Below are 23,136 nucleotides of genomic sequence, written 5' to 3'. Positions count from 1 at the left end.
TGAGACGGAGTCTCGCTCTGTCGCCCAGGCTGGAGTGCAGTGGCCTGATCTCAGCTCACTGCAAGCTCTGCCTCCCGGGTTCACGCCATTCTCCTGCCTCAGCCTCCCGAGTAGCTGGGACCACAGGCGCCCGCCAACACGCCCGGCTAATTTTTTGTATTTTAGTAGAGACAGGGTTTCACCGTGTTAGCCAGGATGGTCTCGATCTCCTGACCTCGTGATCCGCCCGTCTCGGCCTCCCAAAGTGCTGGGATTACAGGCTTGAGCCACCGCGCCCGGCTGGAATTTTTTTTTATAACAAAAGAAAGGGTGCTCAAAACTCATCTGAAGTATCCTGCATTTTGAGATGATATACCTTGAAGCTGGGGCAAAGTGGAGCCTTGCTAGGATAGTTTCCTACTGCAGTACAATCCACAGGTTACAGTGATTCCTTCCTGCTGTTAAAAAAAAAAAAATTCTGTGAAGGGTATCATAGGATGAAGAGGAACACAAATGGTTAAAGTATCAGACATTCTTTAAAATGTGTTTCTGGGGATCCCTCTACCATCCCAGAGGAATGGAACTATAGTAGGTTGAACCATAAGAAATTGTCAATATTTGACTATTTTTCATCAACAAGAAAGAAATTTCATATTGGGTCAACCTAGTAGGTGCTGGTTCCAAGAACCACCAAGGATATTTTCCCCTTTTAAATTAAATTACATTTTTTTAAGAGACCGGGGTCTCATTCTGTCACCCAGGCTGGAGTGCAGTGGTGTGATCATAGCTCACTGCAGCCTGGAACCCCTGGGCTCAAGTGATCCTCCAGCCTCAGCCTCCCGAATAGCTGTGACTGCAGGTGTGCCATCATACCTAATATTTTCCCTTTTTAAATTGTCCTTCCCAAACTGGGTTATTTTCTCCCTGAAGTAGAAAAAAAATAACAGTATTCTAAAACCTACATCTACCTTGGACCATCCATCTACAGCCACATAAATACATCTTTCCAGCAGCTGGAAAGAACTGCAAACACACATGTGCAGCCCAATGCCCATGTCGGGAAGGGACCCACCTTTGGACTCCTGCCACCAGGGCTTCTGCTTCTCTTTTTGCTGTCTTCTGACTCCAGAGCATGTCCTGGATGGGGACAGAGGAACATGAGAGGGAAAATAGAACTGGAAATTGGTCAACTGCACACCTGGCCTCTCCAGCACTGGACTCGGCATGTGCTCTGCCTTGGAAGAAGCATCTCCTGGGCAGCCTCATAACTGAAGCACATGCTGTCCACTGGCCGCCATATTCAAACCCAAGGCCAGACTCTGTGCATGCAGTATTCATCCAGCAAATCACCTCCAGGAGACCCAGGCAATGGAAGCCAAAGGGTGCGGACGCCACCCAGCGTAGGGAAGGCCTACTCATTGCCAGCATCTGGACATCCATTGGTCCCGTTGTTCACTGTCACAGAAGTCAGAGCACACCATGTCTTCCTGGGAAATCACCATCACCAATCTCTCTGGGGTTTCCTAAGGAAGGAAAGGTTGGAGGCTTCAGAAGCAGAGCCCAGCACTGCTCTGTGTCTCACCACCTGCTTCTCACCTGGCCACAGAGGAAAGCCTGTTCCATGTGTGCCCATCCTGTCCACCAGCAGCAGCTGCTGAGGGTGCACACTTCCCCTCAAAACGTTTCTGGTAGCTAAGCACCTGAGGCTCTATTTAAAGATACAGAACCACCTTCTATACAGCCAGAAGTGGCAGAGTCCCTCTTATATCCTTGACAAATGCTATGTAATTTCTGAGAGCTTTATCTTACTAACATACACACACCAATGTCAACAAAACCGCCAAAATAGCAATAATAATAAGATGAAACTTATTGCCCTTCCCATTCCTGGAAGGCAAGAAAGAATGACAGAGGCTGCAATTTGGGCTTTTGGGCTAGTGAATTCATTTGCAGGACTAGGCCCAACCCAGGGGCTGTAAGAATTACTCCCCAAAACCTCAGCTGTATGAAGAGAGGCAGCTGGGTATCCCCCATTGCTAACTTATATACAGGCCCACTTGCCAAAAACTGTACTCAGGATCCAACCTGGGTGCAGGGTAGCATGAGAACCAGGGTAAAATTCTAGCCTTGGTGCTCTGAACAGCATCTGATTTCTTCTGAGGAAGAGAAACCTACATGAATTCATCAAGATGTAATTTATTGTTTGATTACATTTAAGATGTTTCCTACCAATCTCACAAGTAAATCTCGATAGATTACTGCTATTTTGATTTATAAAATCAAACTGCCTTTTAGTCTGGGTGTGGTGGCTCATGCTGTAATCCTTTTGTTGTTGTTGTTGTTGTTGTTGTTGTTGTTGTTGTTGTTTTGGTGAGACAGAGATTTACTCTTGTTGCCCAGGCTGGAGTGCAATGGCACAATCTCGGCTCATCGCATCCTCTGCCTCCCAGGTTTAAGCGATTCTCCTGCCTCAGCCTCCCAAGTAGCTGGGATTACAGGCATGTGCCACCACGCCGGCTAATTTTGTATTTTTAGTAGAGACGAGGTTTCACCGTGTTGCCCAGGCTGATCTTGAACTCCTGACCTCAGGTGATCCGCCCGCCTCTGCCCTCCAAAGTGTTGGGATTACAGGCGTGAGCCACTGTGCCCGGCTCATGCTATAATCTCAACACTTTGGGAGGCCCAGGTGGGAGGATCGCTTGATGCCAGGAGTTTGAGACCAGCCTGGGCAACAAAGAAAGACCCTGTCTCTACAAAATAAATTTTTTTTTATTTTTATAAAATAAATATAAAAGTCTGGGTGTGGTGGCACATGCCTGTAGTCCCAGTTACTCTGGAGGCTGAGGCAGAATTGCTTGAGCCAGAAGTTCGAGGTTATAGTGAGTTATGATCAGGCCACTGTACTCCGGCGTGGCCGACACAGCAAGACCTTGTCTCAAAAAAAAAAAAAAAAAAAAAAAAGGTGTTTTTAAAATGAAGAAAGGGAAACTGAAATGTCACAATTCTATACAGAAACAATGGAATCTAGAGAATTACAGTTCTAGCTGAGGCTAAACGACAGCTTAAGGTCATAACGGGCAAAGCATGACATGGCCTCTGACGCTGTTCTCCCAGGCTCTTGGGACATGGAGAGGGGCAGGAAAGTCAATAAGCCACAAACTGATGATAACTGTCAGACCCGGAGTGCCTGCTAATCTAGCACACCACCTCTGCTAGCCTAGCCTTCCAGCTCTAGATGGATATATGCCTTTCCACATCACACAAGCGAAAGTGCTAGGCCAGGGACTGTGGTTTCCTTCTCTGTATCCCCAGGGCCTTGCCCAGAGGCTGACACATAATGTGTGGTCAATAGACATTGAATGAATAAATGAGTGTGGTAAGAAAAAATACAGTGTGGCATGGGAAGACTTCCAGTTTCAGAGCCCCGCAGTTCCCTTGCAAAGTGGGAAATGGCTCCACAGCAGAGCCCTGGGGCTGCTGACGTCCAGGCCAGGTACCATAAGAGGTGAGTGGCACAGAGTGGGTATGGCTGCTTAGCTCAGGTTGGCCTGGGCAGCACAAGGCCTGATAGCCTCCAATACCCACCTGTCTTGCACATGGTGACCAAACCAATTCTCTTAGCCTGCTCCCTACCTCGTCATTCTTATCCTCCACCATCTGACTTGACCTATATCCAACTCTCAGGCCCAGTAGAGCAGGAATCCTCCTCCTGCTTCATCTCCACAGAAAAGGCCCTAGTCAAAGAGTTCTCCCCATTGGCAGGGATGCTGTCTTGCCCTCTCGACAGCCTAGAAGACCTGTTTGGGCACAGTGAGGCTTCTCCACCCCAATCTAATTCCTCTTCTCTTAACTCCCAAGGACAGAGACAAAATATCAAAACACTCTGCTCCTTGGATGTGTGCCGCCTTAGGCTGGTAATAGCTAGTTTCTCTGCTCCTAGAGGTCAGGAGTTCTCCCTGCACTGCAGAGCTTATGGCTGGTCTGTAAACACCACAGCTTATTGTAGAGTGACTAACAGAGAGCTGACCCTGGTCCCTTGCTGGCCACCTTACCTGGCCTTCACTCGTGACAGACCAGCAAGATGGGGGATGCATCTTGAGTGTCACAAGGTAAGTATTACTATTCTCAATTTTGCAGATGGGAAAACTGGCTCAGATGAAGAGGAGAAGGAGTGTCCTGTGGGCTCTGAATTAGATCAGACCAACCCCTCCACCTGGATACCCACTGGGCCACACTGCCTCTGCCTCACACCACCATGGTCTTGGAGTCTGTCACCCACAGTAGAAGAGAGAACAGTGAACTCGATACTGGGTAAAAGAAGTTGCACATTCAAAGGGAAGGGTGGCTATAAACCTGAGACTTGTTTCTTTACTCCCCTTTTCCCCAGCACTCATCAAGGAGGTAACATGCCTTCAGAGGCATCTGCCACCTCTCCTAACCTAAGGAGACAGTAGGAGCTATGGTGCAGAACTGGGCAGATAGGAGGAAGGCTTGACATTCTCTGCTTAAGGACAAGATGAGATGGGACAGAGGATGTGGGCCCCCTTCCCTCCTCCAGAAGACCATGGGTGCTACATCGGGGGATACAACATTGTGAAAAGCAAAAGGCCAGCCTCATCCAGAGCAGCCACAGTCCCTTGGCACTGTGGGCAGGCTGGTAGGCTTGGGCCAACCCCCTAATTTTACAGACTGAGGCACAGCAGGGATATGGAGCACACAATTAGGAGATAAATCTGGACTGGGTGGTATGCTGCTCACCCCTCTAGCACTGCACCAAGGCTCCCAGGGACCCAGCATGGAGCCCTCCCATCTTGATTCTCCAGGTGTGCTGCCAGCCCCAAGCAGGAGACACTGCAGAGGCATCCTTTGGCAACCCAAATGAACTCAAGCTGCTTCCCAAAGCCCAGGCTGATTCTTTGGGAGACAAGGACTCACTAGGGGCTGACAGTCCCTCCTATGCAAGGGCTATAGCTCCTGTAACACACCCCATGCAGTCACCCAAATGGCATTTGGCTTAGAAAAGAAGGGAAAATCCCTGGTCCAATTTACTATTCTTTTTTCTCCCCAAGAGACAGCTCTCAAAGGAGATACAATATACAAAGCATTAGCACAGAACCTGGCACAGAGTAAGTGCTCAGTAAATGGTTCCTGTCCCCATCATCATGACTCATTATGACTTCCTCGATGCCCATTTCTCACCTCCCAGGTTCATGTGAGGAGCCTTCTTTTTATAAATTCAAGGCTTACTGGAGCTGGAAGACCCTTAACCCAGTCCAGGGTTTCCAGGGCAGGAAACTGGAGTTTCTGAGGGGGAAAGGGGGCTGGAGGCAAGCCCAGACTCACAGCCAGGGGTCCTCCAAGGGGAGAAAGCTAACTGAGGCCCCTCTGCCCTTTGACAGCAGTATGAGCCCAGCACCTCCCCGGAAAATCTCTCTGAGGCCCTGAGGCTTGGCAGGGAGCCAGGGCAGGAAGCCTCTCCAAGAAGATGCTGGCTCTGAGCCAGGACGCATCCCAGAAGCTCCAGCTCAGGGAGAGCAGCAGAGGCTGAGGGGAGGAGGGGCAGCCAGGAGAGGGGTGACAAGGAGCCCTCGGGCCAAAGGAAACAAACCTGCTGAAAGTGGGTTTGGCACGAACCTGGGATGCATGGCTGCCTTCCCATGCCCTGTGGTTTTTGCACATCTGGGAGACTATGAAATCACTGCTAGGGACGGGGGAAAGAGGACAATCCTCCTGTTATCTACAGCTGTGCCCATTCAAACTCCACTGGGGCACTGCTAAACCTTCATCCAAAGATTCTTCTGGGGTTTACCTATTGGCTGCCTTGTCCCCACCTTAAATGCTGAAAAATACAATGTTGCCTACAGATTCAAGCCACGACTTCTGCCTCCAAGGACTGAGGGGTAATCTCCATTTAAAGGGCTGTACTAGGCACTCCTAAAAGCCCTTAAGGCCGGAGGCTCTCTATGTGCCTCCTCTCTAGCTTTTCCATGGACCTCTATGCACAGAGCCCTGTGTGGCCACAAGCCTCCTGGGGGAGATCAGGATTAGTTACTAAGCACTGGGGATGGAAGAGGTCTTGAGCCTCTAGTGTAGACCTCACTGTCCAATGAAAATATGTCAGTTCCAAGCATAATTTTAAATGTTTCAGAAGCTTCATTAAAAAGTAAGAATGGACCGGGCGCAGTGGCTCAAGCCTGTAATCTCAGCACTTTGGGAGGCCGAGACGGGCGGATCACGAGGTCAGGAGATCGAGACCATCCTGGCTAACACAGTGAAACCCCCTCTCTACTAAAAAATACAAAAAATGAGCTGGGCGAGGTGGCAGGCGCCTGTAGTCCCAGCTACTCGGGAGGCTGAGGCAGGAGAATGGTGTAAACCCGGGAGGTGGGGCTTGCAGTGAGCTGAGATCTGGCCACTGCACTCCAGCCTGGGCGACAGAGCGAGACTCCGTCTCAAAAAAAAAAAAAAAAAAAAAGTAAGAATGAACATGTCATTTTAACAATATATTGTACTTAACCCAACATTATCATTTCAACATGCCACGTTGACCACATTTCATGAGATCAACAGCATGGGTGTCTAGTGGTTATCATACAGGACAGCACAGCTCTGGACAACAGCAACCTCTCCCCATTTTCAGATGAGGATGAGAATGTGGTCCAAGTATCTAAGGGCAAGAGGATAGAAAGGGAAGCCCCAGCTGTGCCCATCAGCCTTTCTCTTCAGTTTCCAAATACACAGTCATGGCCTATGAAATAGATAATTTTATGATCAATCAAATTCAGGGAGACTACAACATAAACCTATTTTGAAGCAGACAACACAGAGAGGAGCAGAAATGAATATACTTGACATTACAAGGCTAAGGAACAAAGACCAACAAGAAGACACAAGAGGGAGGCTCTGGGAGACCTCTGCATTAGATGCCAGTCTTGCTAAGGACCTCTGTTTGTACAATCTCTGCTCAGGGCTACCTGGCTCCTATGGGGTGTAAATACTCCAGCACTGGGTCTGGTGAATTTTCTACCACGTATCCTTGTAGGAACTACCCACAAAAGCTCCTCTCTGCTTTAGAAGGCAAGAACAAGTCGTGCATTTACCCAGTGCTTCTAGTCTTCTTACTCCGAGTCGCCATGCCAACACACAGTCATAATTACCGAGGAACGCGTCAATAGTGGCAGCATTGACAAAGACACTATATCAGGGCCTGTAAGCTAAGCAAGGTCAGGCTCCTCGAAGTCCCCCAGCTTCCTGCCCACTTCCTTTATTCCACTCTGATCCATTTCTTTCTCTTCATTCTTTTTCTCCCACCCAGATGGTCTCTGATTATATTTTCTCTGTAGAGAAAGGAACTACAGCTCAGCATATAAAACACTTTTATAGCAATTGGGAGACAGGTTCTCCTTGGAGTCCTGATTTTAACTTGTGGGAAAAGTCCCTTTAACATCCAGGCCTCAGTTATTTTGCCGTGAATGGGGAGAATATTTTGGATATTGCCTATTCAGCAGATGGGTGGCTGCATTTAATTCGCCTTCTAAATTCAGGGCTGATTTGTGTTATCTAGTCAACTCTAAGATCATCTTTCTGATCTGCACCAGAGGTACCAGAAGCTCAGGGAAACAAAAGACGGTTCAGATCAGAGAGGGAGCTGGTTTTAACACCTCAAGAACAGCAGGGCTTGTATTTCTCCCCAGGAAAGGCAAAAATCTCAAAAAAGGAGCCAGGAGCAGCTGAATGGTGGGCTCTATCAGATTATAAAAAGACAAGTGGGATGGATGAGAACTATCAGGCTAAATGACAAGCATCCTGAGGCCCCCAGTGAAACAGGACATGCACCCATTTAAAATGAGAGGTCAGAAAAACAAGGCAGACAGCCATCACCAGAGTCCTACGCAACAGCGCCCCAATTTCAGAACACCCAGTGCACCAACATCTGAACTTACAAAGGAGATAAATTGGAGGTTGATGATTAGCATCACAAAATGATTATTCCCTTTGTAAAAGGCTTCACTGCAGGACTGCTTTAAATAGTGCATTTAAACCATGATCTGATTTGCTAAATTCGATTTATACACATCTACTGCCTAAGCTGGCGTGCGGCTGTATTTACATGTCTTCCCTTGGCACAGAGGAGGGGAGAAGCCAGCCATTATTTGGGGCCTTTAATCCTTGTAGACAGTAACTAATCTGGGGAGCTGAACCCTGTTTTTCTTCCACAGCTGGGGCTTTAGCTGCAAACCAGCCCTAGTTACCTACCCTGCTTTGTTCATACAGATTCTACCCAAAGATGACAGAATTTGGCCAGGATCTGTTGGAGCCTTTCTGCCAACAGGGACTCCCATCAAGAAGCACAACCCTCCCCACACCCAGGGGTGACACCTTTCCAGCCTAGAATTCCAGAGAATCTGGTCTGTTGCAGGTCACTAAATTTATTCAGCACCTACAGTTATCATGCCAGGGATTCAAATGCTACCTTTTGGGAGCCATGGAAATTTACTAATCTCAGCCACATTCTGTGATTTGTACTTAAGCCGTGGGAATTAAACCTGAGCAAGTACAGAAAGGCTGTCTCTCCACCCAAAGAGGACAAAAAAATGAGTCGGCCAGGTCTCATGGCCACTGTGCTGGTGGGGAAACCTCCCTTAGTTCACCTAAAGGGACTTGCAGGTATTACTGACAACATAGTCCCCCAAGAGAAAAATGACCCTTTCCTATAAGGTCCAATAATGTGATGGGGCAGAATAGGATGACTGACAAAAGGGAAAACACACTACCCACCTCGTACCACTTGCCAGGAGAGAGACCTAGGGAATTAAGGATCAGGAACCTAACATTAAAAAAAACAGGCCCCCTAGAAAACTGAAGTCAGGGACTTCCCCTCTACCACCACCCCCATCCCCTCATTATCAGAGGTTTTAGCCCCACTCAATTATCAAATATTTAGAGACACCCACATGATGAGTCCAGCCCAGCACTAGGAACTGGCGGAAAAGAAAGGAACAAGGCAGCATCCAGGTCTGAGCAATTTATAGTGAGGAATGGAGTCGCTAGACCACAATTAAACTGTCCCCAAGTTGAGAAGCCCACTAAAGCCTGGTCATGAGAGGATGGGAACTGGACTGGGAGTCAGGACCCCTGGGTCTCAGTCCTCACTGTACTAGCTAATTTTGTGACCTTGGTGAAAATCACTTAACCTCTCTGGACCTGGTTCCTCACCAGTGACATGAGCAGTTGACCTACATAACCAGTAAGCTTTACATTTTCTATAAGTCTCATGCAGGAAAAACGTTCATCTCTCTAAAATCCTGATGAGTTTCATTTTAAAAACAAGGTTATCACCATCATGTTTTCTTTTCGTGGCTGCCAGGAAGCTCAGAACAATCACATTATTCAGTCACACAATCTGAGGCCAGGGCTTTAGACTGGGAGGTTGGGGGATGACAGGAGAGCCCTCACTTGTGAGGCAGGGCTGTGTGGGGATGGGGACTTGGATTTAGGAGAGGCTTGGTGCTTATCTGAAAGACAAAACCACAACGGTGATGAATCCCTGTGTTCCTGTGTATGTGCAGAGATAGGTTGGGAACGCAGGCCTTGGGGCAGATAGCCCCGAGTCCACAACCGGCTCTACCACATCCTAGCTATGGCAAAAGACACAAACAGTGAATCATCACCCTGTCTTTCAAGGTGAGGTCGAATTCTCTTGAAGCTGTTAGCAATAGCCCTGGCACAAAGTGGGACTCCAAAGACACAAACTAGTATTACTGAAGTTTCTTGGTCACTCTGCATATAAATGCACACATCTGGGATCTGCTTCAAGGCAGCGGTGGGTCAATGTGGACAGCTAGAAAAACAGTGATTGTGCTTAAATTATTCACGAGGGTAGGATGGGGGCAAAGGAGGCAAAAGAGCAGAAGCGCTGGCCCTTAGGCCTGGAGGGGGCAAGCTCAAACATGCAGCTCCAATGCCCGGCCCGCTTCATCCGCATCTGACCCGCAGCCTGCCCTGGGATGGTGTGAATGGAGCCTCCAGGACGGTCCTCAGCCCCAACCACACGGACCATGAAGGCCCTCGCCAGCTACCGTCCGGGTTTCGAGGCCCACGGCTCCCTGGCCCGTGGCTATCCTTGCACTTGGGACCACACTCAGCCCCAGGAGGGCAGCCTCGGCCCGCTCGCCATGTCAGGCTTCGCGGTTCCAAGAAAACGCGGGCGTTAGCCACGCACCTAGCACTCCTCGAAAATAATCAAAGAGCTCGAAGCGCTCTCGGTTGCAGACTCCAAAATAACGCCATTGTTCCCCACGCGGGGAAGGCCGTTTCCGCCCCTGCCCAGGGCGGGCAGCCCAGTGAGGAGGGCTCTTACCGGACGCCTTTCTCCCCAGCAGCCACGACACGCACAGCCGGGCTCGGCGGCTGCGGCTCCGGGGACCGGGCAGCCGCGACGGAGGATCCGGCTGGCTCTGGGCAGGAATACGGCAGCCATTCGCTCCTCTAGGCCTCGGGGTAATGAATAACTGGGCATCTGTCTGGGGCGAGCGGGCAGGGCGCGCTCGACGCGCGTTCCGCTTCCGTGGGCCGCGCGGCTGGGCGAGTGCGAGGAGGGGATCGGCGGGCCCTTGGCGCGGTGACCTCCCGGGTGCCCACGCAGCCATCTTGCCGCCCCTCTTCGCGCTCTCAAAATGGCCTCCCGGGTCCGCGGCGCGGGCCGAGGGGAAACAGCCGCGGGCCTGCCGGCACCCTTCCTTCCTGCCTCCCCAGCCCCGGGCGTCCAGTGGACGCGCGCCCCCAGCGCCCGCACTCTGGGGCCTGCCACGACCTTCCCGGCCTGATGCCAGCTCTGGGCTGCGGGCGCTTCGGATTGCGAAGGCCGTAGGCCCAGGTGGTGCCCTGGCATAGACAAGGTGTGAATGCTTGGAAAGGATTCTTTGCTTAGACTCTTGCCGTACCGCGGCTTCCGAGTTTGTGCCTCTTTTTCCAGTTTCCCTAGCGCGGCTTCCGAGTTTGTGCCTCTTTTTCCAGTTTCCCTAGCTCTGGGTGGGGAGCGCGGGTCCAGGCCCTGAGCTCCGCGGGGGCCGGCCTGATCCTGCGCAGGCGGGAAGCAGCCGCGCCACTCCCAGCTAAGGCTCTAGCAACCGAGCGCCTCAGGCTCCCGCGAACGCCGGGTGTCCAAGAAGCCGCCTCCGGTGCTAGAACCGCCAGAGCCGCCATTTACTTTGCGCCCACTGTGTGCTACACGCCGTGCTCTGCCAAATTATGTCATAGAGCACAACAAGCCAGCAGGTCGTATGGTTAAAGCCATTTCACACGTTGAGGGTGAGGGATGACATTGGATCCGGGCCTAGGGAGGAGGGGAGTAGTCTTGCTGGTGACCCAGGTAAAAACATAGGCGCACTACCAACCTGATCCTGGAATTTCCCAACCTCCCAACCCGCAGCCCACTCTCTGAGACATCTGGGGCGGAGTACGGGTGCGGGCAGCCAGCTCCTCCTCCCACTCCCTGGCTCTGGTCGCTCACCTCTCCTCCGGTGGGCCCTCCTACTAGTAAGTGCTGCTAGCTGCTGGCGAGTTCGTGACTGCGAAGAGGGCGCTGATCGCAGGCGGGAACCGCGCCAAGGAGGGAGGCACCAGCAGGGGAGTAACTGTAAAACAGAGCCGAGATATCAGGTACCCCCCACGACCGCCCAGAAACATGCCCGGCCTTCTTGAAGGTGCACTCAGGGTCGCCTAGCGTTGGCCTGGGGGCGGAGACACACGCGTCCTCAGGTCACAACCACAGCCGGAGGAGGTTGCTGGTCACTGGTGGCGCCTCAACCATGCCCTCCCAGGACGCAGGAGAGAAATCGGGTGGGGGCACCGGCTAAGGGGGTTGGGGGTCTCTGGCTGTTCCCTCTCACCCGGAGCTCCTTACCCGCCAGCTAGCCACGCTTCCAGTCATCCGCTTGGCTACCGCAGGGGCAGGCGAGGGGAGCGACCCTCTGCCTGCTCAGAGCTGGAGTTCCGGAAATGGAGAACCATGAGGTTCTCACCTGCGACCCAGACAGCACACCATGGAAAGCCTGCCCGAGACCACCTCGGGACAACCCTGGCTGCTCCGGACAGCGCCACTCGTGAATCCTGAGATTCGGAACCTTCCAGAGCTGGAACCCCAGACCATTTTCGGAAGGCGCCAACTGTTAGAAATGTCATACCCCAAGCTAACGCGGGCCTCCCGGCAGCACCCCCTTGGCTCCCAGCCCCAGCCGTCTTGGCAACGCAAGTCAGCCCAGATCCTGCTCCCTTCAAATCTCTAAAGGCAGCCAAGCTGGGAACTTTACACCCATGTGCAACCCCGCTCCACAAGCCGTTTTTTGGAGTGCCGATTCTCCCACTTCAGACCCAGTGTGTATGGCATGCCCTGGGGGAGGAAGGCAGCCCGTCATCCGTCCTTCTATGCGATTTGGGGTATCTGTTGGGGTGTTCACTGTCTCCAGCAGGTGGAATTTCAAACTTCGGATCCAGACTTTATATGCATCCCTTGCCCCAGCCTGGAAAGAAGAGCTACCATTTGCTCAGTGCCCACTGTATGCCAGACACTTTATTTGTATATTTTACTTAATTCTCACATAACCCTTGGAGGTATGGGTACTACTGTCCCCATTTCACCCAGAGATGCCTGTGACTTGTCAAGGATACAGAGTTGTAAAGTCCAAAGCATGCAAAAGAACTCTGTCCCACAGGCATGGGCATGTCTCCAGTCCCCAGCTGCTGCCCTTCTGGAATCTGGACTGCCAGTTTATTAACCTGGTCCTGGATAGTCCTGGATCTTCCACCCTAGTGCCTCAAATCAGGAATTGTCACCTTCAGAGGTAGAATAGGCCACAGAGGCAAGCCAGTCCTCCTGCTCTCCCCATGACCAATGATGGGGAATTTCTGCAGCCCTTCTGGACACCCCAGAAGCATTTCCACCCCTCTTTAGCGTAGGTCCAGAACCTTGAGGGAATCTGGTGAAGTGTCACACTGTCCAATAATTCACTCCCAATTTTTAAAATCCTAGTCTACACTGTCAAAGAAGTGGGTGAACTCTCATTATCAGGATAATTCAAGCAGAAGAGAATGAGATGCATTGTCAGGGAGGGCTTGGCATTTTTACACACAAGCCCAGTGTAGACCTAAGGAGACTCAGGAGCTAAAGAAAGCATTTTGAGGAAACGCTCCTCTCTTGAGTTCCTCACAAGGGATTTCATCCCTTCATTTCAATAGAGGAACTGATATTCAGGCAGGAAACCCTAGCTTTCCCAACCTCCATTCCGAGAGGTGCTTTTTCTTTAAATGACGTTAGTCTGACGTTGTTTCTTCTTTTTCAATGAAACCTCTGTAAGAGACAACTTCCATTAAAGAAAACATTATGTCCATTGGGCCTGAGGTGAAAGGAATAAAAAGCAAAAGTGAAGGGAAAAAAATAGGTTTTTTTTTTTTTTCCAGAAGAGGGCCAAGGACACAGCCCCTACCTGTAGGCTGCCTGAGATGGCAAAGATGGCAGCTGTAGTTGAGATGGGTGGGTACCATCAGACTTGGGAGACATCAGGATTGGGGGTAATGGAAAGGACAAGGGTCTGAAGCCACAGTCTCCAGAGGGCAGAGGAGAGAGGTCTTTCATAAAACAAACTCAGGTCAATGATGTAAGTCCAGCCTACCCAGGAGGGTGCCCATGGTGGCCAAATCCCTTTCCAAATCCATCTTCCAAGTCCATCTGCACCCCAACAAGAGAGAGAAGGCCTGAGAAATACCACCCAGTGCAGTTCTGCAATACCCAAAGAGCCAGGATTTGACCAGAGATAGAGAAAAGCAGCTCCACTCATAGTACCCCCTAATTCATGGAGGGCGGGGCAGGGGGGACAAAAACTAGGTTGCAAACTGAGGGGGGTTGGAACAGTGAGGCTGACCAGTGAGGGGCTCCAGTGTCTGTGCAGATGGAAGCTGAAAGGAAGTTCTAATTAGCACAAAGCCGGCACCTTCCATTAATAGCTCACCATTGCTCCTGGATGCCGCTGAAGGCAGCCAAGTTGGAACGTGTGAGGCTCACCTGTCCCCAGCTCATTAACAGACCTCGGGTGAGAACAGGGTTCTCCTGGAGGACGACCAGCCCACACCAGCTCCCCCAACCAAAAAAAAAAAAAAAAAAAAAAAAACAATCTAATGACAGGTTTGACTTCCAGGCCCATACAAGGGGACAGTGTTTAACACAAGTCCAGTGCTCCTGGACACACGCTCAACCAGGCCTCCCTGGACAGTGCTCCCTCCAGACTCGAAATAAATTCATTTTTAAAAGCCCTGGCATACATTCCATTTATATGAAACTCTGGATAGGTAAAACTAATCTATGGTAAGAGACATCGGAATGGGGACTGGCAGGGATTGACTGCTGAGAGGTAGGAAAGAAGTTTTTGGAATGAAGGAAATGAGATTTATCTTGGGTGTTGGGTACATGGGTATAAATGCATTTGTCAGAACCCACAGAACTGTACACCTATGATCTGTTTCTAGATGTAAATTATACCTCTATTAATATATGTGCGTGTATATGTATGTGCATCTCTATCACACACATATCCATACAAAGGTCTCGGCCCCTGACTGTTTTCCCCATAGCCTGTGATCTCGTTGATGTGAAGGTTCACACCCTTTTCAAGGGTCACAGTGGAAAAAGAGGCCAGAGCAGATGGGGAAATGGGGCTGTGCACATCTCACAAACACGTGGCCAGGGCCGGGTGGGGAAGAGGAATGTCTGAATTGAATCAATTAGCTGCAGAAAACTTCAGAAAAGAAGTAAGGCCCTTTATAAAAACAAAGCCCACTCCTTAATCCCCAAAGGCAATCCTCTCCCCTACTCCCATGGCCATTCCTCAGTAAACAAAGAAATCCCTCCTTCCACATCCACACCTCAATATTCATTATGGGCTGACGTTAAAGGCTGCATTCCAGCCTCCCAGAGTGCCCTAATGACTGGAAACCCAAGGGCAGATGACTGAGGGCTCTCTCTCTCTCTCTCTCCCCCTCCATTCTCTCCCCATCTCCTCTGCCCATCCCATGGCAGTCTGTAGCAGTGTTCTTTCTTTGCTTCTCCCACTTTCTTTCTTCAAATTAGTGAATAAGCAAACCAAGCAAATCAAGGCAAAGACATCACTAACTCTACTTTGTTCATTTATTTTGACAAGTGCAGTTTAATTTTAATTATTTATGGTAATACTTCATAGTAGGCGAGTAAATGTGCCAGGGTATATTTGGTAACATTAATGAAGTCTGCCTAATAGGAACCTTCACTCCAGCACCCCGCCTGGAGAACTGCTTGCTGGAGAAGTGGGGTGAGACCACTGGTCTGTGGTAGGGTTTGCAATTTTTTGTGGGGGTGGGGAGGTGGGGAACTTAATGGGTTTGAGGATTAGTGAAGGGAAAATTAACCCGATTCTAGAGAAGAAGCAAATACGTAAGCCCATAATCATGTGTCGATGTGGATTGTGTGTATTTAAACACCGAGAGAGCACACTTTGTGATAAGGAGGCCCAGGCGTGCACACATGCCACATGCATATTTACACATGAATCTCAAATGTGCAAATCAGCAGAGGCCCAAAGAAATTAGGCTCTGGGCAATTAAAAATTGAAATAAAAATGGAAAATGTGATACACAGAGTTCTATATCTTTTCAAAGTGCCTTTCTCCTATTTATATGCGGCAAGTGGGCAAACACAGTGAAAAATTTGGATGATAATAAAAATGATAGGGGGTTTCTTCAGCCTGTGATCACATAGGAATGCTCCCCTCAACACACAATGAACCATGAAACACTGGTCTCAGTCAATGCAACGTTGTTATTTTAAATGGGGCTGGTGATTTATAGCACCTCACCCTGCCTTCAACCTTAACATAACTGATTGTTAATATAAGCATATGATTTGATATATAGACCATGTATACATATATATATGCACACATAGAATGGGTATATTACATATATGAATGTGCAATCATTTTGTCCAAACACATAGGTAACTGGTACACCTTAAGATATATGCTTCAAGGCATTTATATTAAAATTATCTATAATGATGATAGATTTAAGTCATAATACTGGACTTCTGAGAATAGAAATATTTGACTTTTTTTTTTAAGTACCAAGGGCTTCCTGTTTCTCATCTCTTTTTTGTTTGTCCATGCCCAGGGTAGTGTAAGGACATTTCAAGAGACAGAAGTGGGTTATCACCTTGAGACCAACTGCATACCTGCCTCAGGATAGAGTCCAGGATGCCCCCAGAATATAAAAGCCTGGGTTTAGTCCAGCTCCTGGGGCAAGAAATATTAAACCTGGCCATTGCTGTCTTCTTTTACTGGATGATCCCACTTGAGAAAATGGGGCCTCTCCACCACTAAGGTATGCCAAAGGAGGAGGCCCCTTTCTTGGCACAGCCACGTGTAGGAGAAGGTTAGGAATATATCCAACTGACTCTCGAGTACCTGACAGGCCATAAATGCAGGTGCTCCTGGAAGTGGCCTCACAACAGCTTCCTACCCTCTCCAACCAGAGGGCTGTCTTGGCCATGAGAGCAGGGTCATCAGCTGAAGGCACCTCACTCCCAGGTTTCTTGCCTGGCCCCAAGCTCCTTGAACCCTTCTCCTTAAAGCCGTGGCCTGGCTCTGGCGTGGGAAAGGCAGTTTGGAGCTTTTCACAAATCCAGTATCCCCTTGAACCAAAACCAATTAGCCTGGCCCAAGGTCCTGTCATTGAGGCCCTGGCCCTCTTTTCAAACCCCTGCAGCTCAATTGCGGTGAGGGGCTGGCCAGTGAATGCCAGGACCACTTAAAGTGGTGCTTAAGCCAGACCAGGCTTGAAGGAAGGAGCCAGGCTTTAGGAGCTGCAGTGCCCCATTCTCAGAGCCACTGACCAAGGTTTTGTTCCAGCCACAGCCCCCACCCTGGCTCTATTTTTAAAAATCCTCCCCTCCTCTGCCAGCTGTCTGGAGAAGAGATGAAAAGCTGGCTCTAGGAAGCCACGAGACACCCAAACTTGGCTGCGCTGGACAGAAAGGACATCCTCAGGTTCTGAATCCTGCCCCCAAAGGTCTTGCACTCCCTGCTAAGGAAGAAGGAGCTCTAACACTGAAAGAGCACCCAGTGTGCACTCAAGGCTTTCCATGCATCAGCCTGCACAGCAGCCCATCTTCCGGATGCAAAAACTAAGACCTAGGGAAAGCGACTTGTCTAAAATTACAGCACTTAACAGCAAGAAAATTGAGGGGCAAGCGTCTGGAGGCTCCTGAACACCACTGTCTTTGGCAGAGAGACATAGAAGAGGATGAGAGACCAAGATAAGCCTTTATACCAGCGCTAGGTCCTGCGGGGGATGAGACGACCCGTGGAAGAGCCGCCCCAGAACGAGTCCAGGCCCCTACCCAGGCACCTTCCACAACATCCATTTGTCCCCCGCCTGACCCAGCTGAACTGACTGTAGGCAAAATGGGGTGGGAATGGGGACGAGGTGCCACGGCCTGCCTCCGTCCGCCCCTCCCCCGCACCTGTCCCCACCTTCCCTTCACACCCATCCACGCGGAGTGAAGACTCGCCCTCTACGATGGGCAGCACCGCCAGGGCGCCCTAGCCGTCGCCATGGTGACGTGCATCCCACCCTAGGTCAGAGCTGATTGGTCACTCTATCCAGGCTGGTGGAGCGGGCAGCCAAAGTCAGGGCGGGATGGGGGAACTGGGGACACCCAGCCACACCGTACACGACAGATGCCAAGGGGGAAGGAAGGCCACTAAAATGGCGCCGCGGCCTCCAAAGGCCGCTGCTGTGGGTGCGCATACGCCGGTTGGAGAAATCCCGGCGGTTCTCCACTGCGCGGCCTCGCCTGGGCCCTGGAGGGCGCAGCCGTCCCGCCTGGGCTGTCCCGTGGCTCTAGGCCAAGCGCTCCTTGCCCAGCCCGGACCCGGGCGCCCGAGTCAGCGAACAGGCCGGCTCGCCCCAGCTGGCCGAGCCCGACCCGCCGCGCGCTCGGGCCAGGCGAGCGCGGCGCGGCGGATTAGCCCTGAGCCCGAAGCCTCGAGGGCGCAGGGCGGGCGCGTTTGGGGTGTGAGGGCGGGGCGGGCGGCGGCCGCGCCTCTAATCCCGGCGCTGCGTGTGGGAGCGGCCGGATCAGGGAATTAGCGCTGTAACTTCGGATTAGTAACGCTCGCTAAATGAGTGCCTAATTCCGACCCTTCATGCTTTTCAGCGTCGCGGCTGGGTCCTAGGAGGCCTCCTGGCCAGGCTCCCTCAGCGCTCTGGTCCCATTTCCCGGGAGGTCGGGCCGCGGCCAGCAGAGAACTCTCCGGCCTGTGGAGATCAGGTCTCAGGGCCGCGCCGCAGCCTCCTCTCGGCGGCGCATTTCTTTGACCCGGGCAGAGGCCCATGCAGTCCCACCGCATTCGGAGTTGGGAGTTCGTGGACCAGAGAAAAGGAAGCCCCAGATTCCTCGCCCACCACGGTGGCTGTTCTGATCGCTGCCCTTGTCAGAGGCCTTCTGTGCGACCTTCCGCGAGCCACTGGGCCTTTTTACACCATTTCTAGGTGTAAAATGAAAGCAATGGGGTGAGGAGTATCCGAGATTCTCTAAGATTCTGGCTTCCAAGCTGCAGCAGATTCTCGGAATCTCCAACGCCTTTTTGGATGAAGAAAGAGTAGCACAAACTGGAGACAAAAATGAAGCCCAAACGTGGGGACCCAGTGGCCAGAGGAGGCTTGGGGAAGGCCTTCCTGGGGCACAGGAATGGAGGAGAGGAGGGGCTGAGAAGGCCCCAGACCCCTCCGGCTACTCCAGGTCCAGGCAGGCCTGAAGAAGTTGATGGGCCCAGACACTAATTTTGAGTCTGTGCCTTGGGCTTTAAGTGTCCAAGGGGGATTCGAACATTGCTCTATTAGGGGCAGGCATTCGTACCAGGAGGCCGAAATGGGATGGGTTGGCCTCTGGCCTCTCTCCCAGGGCCATTTCGGGAAGGTGTGGGATGGGCTCCTGGAGATTAGAACTGGGGTGCTCATCGCCCTCCGCAGCCTTGCTGCCGCGATCTTTCTCTGAAGCGGGAGGTTTGCATCAACAGATTTTCGTAGAAAGCGAAAAAATGCCGCATTGCCCTCCCGCACAGACTCCTCCTTCATCGGACCCTCAGCTTGGGTTTCAGCCCAGCCCAGATGGTATGGGACAGTGGTGTTTAAAAACAACACTCATCTGAACTGCGTAGACACTGCTGGGAAGGTGCAAAGCCACCCTGGCAAGTGAAGGATTAGTTCTTGCAACACAGCAAAGGGGTAGGGGTGGTGGGAGAGGAAGATCGAAGCCCGGGCCCGGGGTTTGCCCACACCCGCTGGACGGTGAGGGAGGGAGGCAGGGAGTGCAGGGCAAGGGAGCAGGAAGCGCTGCTCCGGTTTCCTCCGAAATGAGGTCACCATCAGCACACAGGCTCCCAGGTGCGTTGGGAAGGGCAGGATGGCCCAAGGGATGCAGCCCATAGCCTCGTGAATCCCAAAACACTCTAGTCACCCTTCACCAGCCTCCTGTCAGAAAAAAAGGGAGACTGGCCTTTCAAAATGGAGGAGGGGTACAATGTGATTCAGAAAACCTTCGGCCGGTGATTATCTCTGAGGAGAACTGGGTACCGAAGTAGGAGGGCAGCTGACTTTCCCTGCCTGATCTTTTGTTTGTACTTTTATTTAATTTTACTGTGAATGCTAACAGACTCACAGGGTTCACAATTCCAAGGTATACAGGGAATATCTCTCTCCACTGTCCACCTCAGCCACACAGTTCTTCTCCTTAGAGCCAAGGGGTTTTCCTTTTGTACTGTTTGAATTTTCACCATTTACACATATACCCTATTTTCAAAATACTTTTGTTAGGCAAAGAACAAAAAAGGCTTGCACGAGTGAAGATGGAAAAAATATTTCTATTTTTACAAGAGGGCTGGGCAAAGGCTGGGAGAAGAGGGGCCATGAAAATCACTGAGGGAGAGGCTCTGGGGAATGAAGTGAGCCAAGATGTACATAAGGTGGCCTGGGATCCAGCTCTGCCTTAGGGAGTCACTTCAGATCCCCAGATCTGTTTCCTCTCATGTAAAAGGGTGAGAGGATGGCGGTCAGGGCTGGCTGGTGGTGCCAGTTCATTTCAGCCTGTCTATCATAGCACTCACATACCCATATACTTAGAAAGCCCCCCTACCAATCAGGGAGTCTGAGCCTACCTTTCTTCCTTTCTTCCCTGAAGCCGGGCAGTGTCCCTTCCTTGGTCTACAGCCACTGGTTGGGGAGCTTGGGAGGTTTCCCAAGCTGCAGGAGCCCTCAGCTTCAGGACAAGCCAAGGCATCAGGGTGAAAAGTGACCTGAAGGCAGATGAGAAACTCCAGAGGGACCCTAGCACTGTGTGGGGCCAGGACCCCCACGCACTGAGCAGGGGCAAGCCCCACTGCCTGAGCCCAGTTAAGAGGGGCTGGGAGCCTGAGTGGCCCGGTGTGCTGCATTGGGTTGCCATGGGAACGAATTCAGATTTCCCCCAATTGCTTTTTTATTTGCTAGACATTGTAATACATCTTATGTCGTGACTTCTTGGGGCAGGGAGGAGGGGGAACTCTGGGAGCTTGCCTGCACCTTAACCTTGCGGGAAGTTGGGGAGCCTCGGGCAGGAGCAGTCCAGTCGGGGCTGGCGTAGAGGTAGGGAAACTGAGCTCGGTTCCTCCCGCCTGCCGGCTCTTGGTTTGTATGCAGGGCAGGGCAGGGCCGGCCCGTCGGGGAGGGAGGCCCCTGCCCTGGCCCCTTGCCATTGAGCGCACTCCCCGCCAGTTCTGCTCCGCTTCACGCTGCACACAGACCCCCCAACTGCACACAAAGGCAGCTGCCAGAGCCCGTGAAAAGTGATCAAATTATCAAGAACTTGACCTCACCGAGGGGCGAAGCTCCGGCAACCCCCCAGCCGTATGCTAATGGCGCTCAGGGGCTGACTCGTCGAATAATTCGATAAAGGCCGCATTGTTAGCGGCAGGGCAGCCCCCAGCCCACCCCATTCACTCCCTCCACCCACCCCCTACCGACCGCTGTCTCTCTCCCATCGCATTTGCATCCCAAAATCCCCGTCCGCGGCTCCAAGAGCGGATTGTTCCAGCCTGATTTATGGGGTGAAGGCGAAGGCTGGCGCCTTCCCCTTCCAGCGACCCCTCTGCAACCCCAACCCCCTCCCTCTCCCCGGCCCGCTCCACTTTGGGGTTCCTGCTCCGGCGTTGGGGGATAGGGGTGGGATACCAGGAAAGAGGAGGACTGGAGGAAAGCTGGCACTGCAAGTGTCCCCAGAGAGAGAGCCGAGGTCAGGTACCTGGTCGGGGCGCGGCCGCTCCGTGGAGCTGGAGTCCGCTGGGCCGGCGCTAGGCTCCTCTCGGCTCCTCTTGGCTCCTCTGGCTCTTGCTGGCCGGGCCGGGGCGGTCGGCGGGGCGGGCGCTCGCACGCAGAAGTTGTGAGAGTCATTTCTACTTTCGGTTATCTAGCTTTATGACGGCTCTGTGGCACTCATACAGCTAGATAACCAAAGAGAGAAACGGGCCTCCCTTCGCCACTGCCGCTGCCGCGCCGTGGGCTCCACGTGCTGCTGCCGGCCGGGCGCGGAAGCCTGAGCGGACGCCGTTCCCGGATCCCGGGGCGCAAGCGGAGAACCAGAGGGAATGGACAGACACATGCACACGCTGACTCCCGCCACCGAGGCCGACAGCCCCCGCCCAGTTCCCTTCCTCCCTCGCCCTCCCGGCGCATTCCTCCCCTGCTCCCCGTTCTGTGCGTCCAGGCACCGGCGCTGGCGGCCTGCCTCGACGGCGTCCTGGGGCGCACGGAGGGCACCCGCGCCGAGCGCTTAGAGAGCCTCGGGCGCCCCCGCCGCCCCCAGCGCACTGGACCGCCGGCCCTTCTCTCGCAGGCTAATCGCCCCGCGGGGAAGTGACGTCAGTCCAGGGATCGGCCAATCACAGGCTCTCATTCAAATCCCAGCCCCCTTCCCGCGCTCCGCACCACCCAGCCTTACAATGGCCTCGGCGTTCACGGCTTCCCAACCCGGAGGGCAAGGAAGCGCCCCCTCTGCCCTCAGAAGCTTTAGGGCTGCGCGCGTGGGTGCGCACCGTCTGGTCTTTCCCCCAAACTCCTCCGTCTTCCTCCCAGGGCCCAGGGAGCCCAGTAGCCACTGCGGACCATCAGAGTTTGAGAGACAAGAATGCTCAGGTGACAAGGTTTAGGGACTCGTGTGATAGGACCTGGAGATCTCCACAGGAGGGCCGAGAGCGCTCACGGAGAGGCCGAGAGCAGAAGCCGTTTCACCTTTAACTTCTCTCTTCCTTTCCCCATGCCCAGCACTTGCAGGAGATCTAGCCTACATGGCAGAGACCAGGGATTGGGGGAGGAATTAAGTGTCCGGGTGAGCGCAGGTCGGTGTCCTACCCATAACACCTGGCACTCAGAGGTTCCTGAGCTATGCTCCACTTGGGCCAGGCCCTGGCCTTGGCCCTAGGTATCAGGCTGCTGGGTCCCTTCTCTCTCTAGGTTCCTAACCACACTAGGAGTGTAAAACCGATTGTGCCAAGCACCTTGGAGAAGTCCTAGGCTCTATCTTGGCTCCTGGTTAAATTCAGATTTCACCAAAAATTAAAGCAGAAAGCCATGCCTCCACTCTCCTTCTCCAGCTCTCAGCACACACGTGTCCCACTCACTCCGAGTAGCCACAACAGTGGAAGGAGACTGCCACCTTGGGTCTCCCGGAATCACCCCTAAACTGAGCCTGGCAGCTGAATTGGTGGTACCATTGCAGCCTTCCAGATGTGAGTGGCCTATGGGTACCATTTTGTGCTCATCCCAGCCATCACCCCCTTCTTCCTTGCTGCTGTGGCTACCCTCCAGCCTTGAGCCCTATGATTCACCTCCGCCTGTCAGCCATCCCCAAGAGGCAAAGGATTAAATATGAAAAATGCAGTATCTTTGCTCCTAGATGCCCCCAGAAAAAATCTTAAGCTCAACGGCTAGGGAGAGATTTTACGTGGGACTAGGCAAGTGGATTCGCAGATTCCAGCCGTCAATACACGGGAGTCACAGAGACTCTCACTGCTGCTGTCTACAGTGAGCACTGTGGGGTTA

At 52.3% G+C, this 23,136-nt stretch overlaps 1 long non-coding RNA gene across 1 annotated transcript in view; it reads right to left on the bottom strand.

Annotated features, from left to right (window-relative positions):
• Window positions 1-11,541, bottom strand: part of LOC111522918 — a 19,806-nt gene extending 8,265 nt beyond the window's left edge. Inside the window, exons 1-5 of the long non-coding RNA XR_002725366.1 lie at window positions 11,492-11,541; window positions 10,340-10,559; window positions 1,395-1,502; window positions 1,052-1,116; window positions 356-437 (exon numbers count right to left, since the gene is read on the bottom strand). This is a non-coding gene — a long non-coding RNA (uncharacterized LOC111522918). The remainder of the gene's footprint in view (window positions 1-355; window positions 438-1,051; window positions 1,117-1,394; window positions 1,503-10,339; window positions 10,560-11,491) is intronic.
• Between the last annotated feature and the right edge of the window lie 11,595 nt (window positions 11,542-23,136).

Source organism: Piliocolobus tephrosceles, chromosome 6 (genome assembly GCF_002776525.5).
Source record: "Piliocolobus tephrosceles isolate RC106 chromosome 6, ASM277652v3, whole genome shotgun sequence".
NCBI classification, from domain to species: Eukaryota; Metazoa; Chordata; class Mammalia; order Primates; family Cercopithecidae; genus Piliocolobus; species Piliocolobus tephrosceles.
This window is presented reverse-complemented; position numbering and strand designations above follow the sequence as displayed.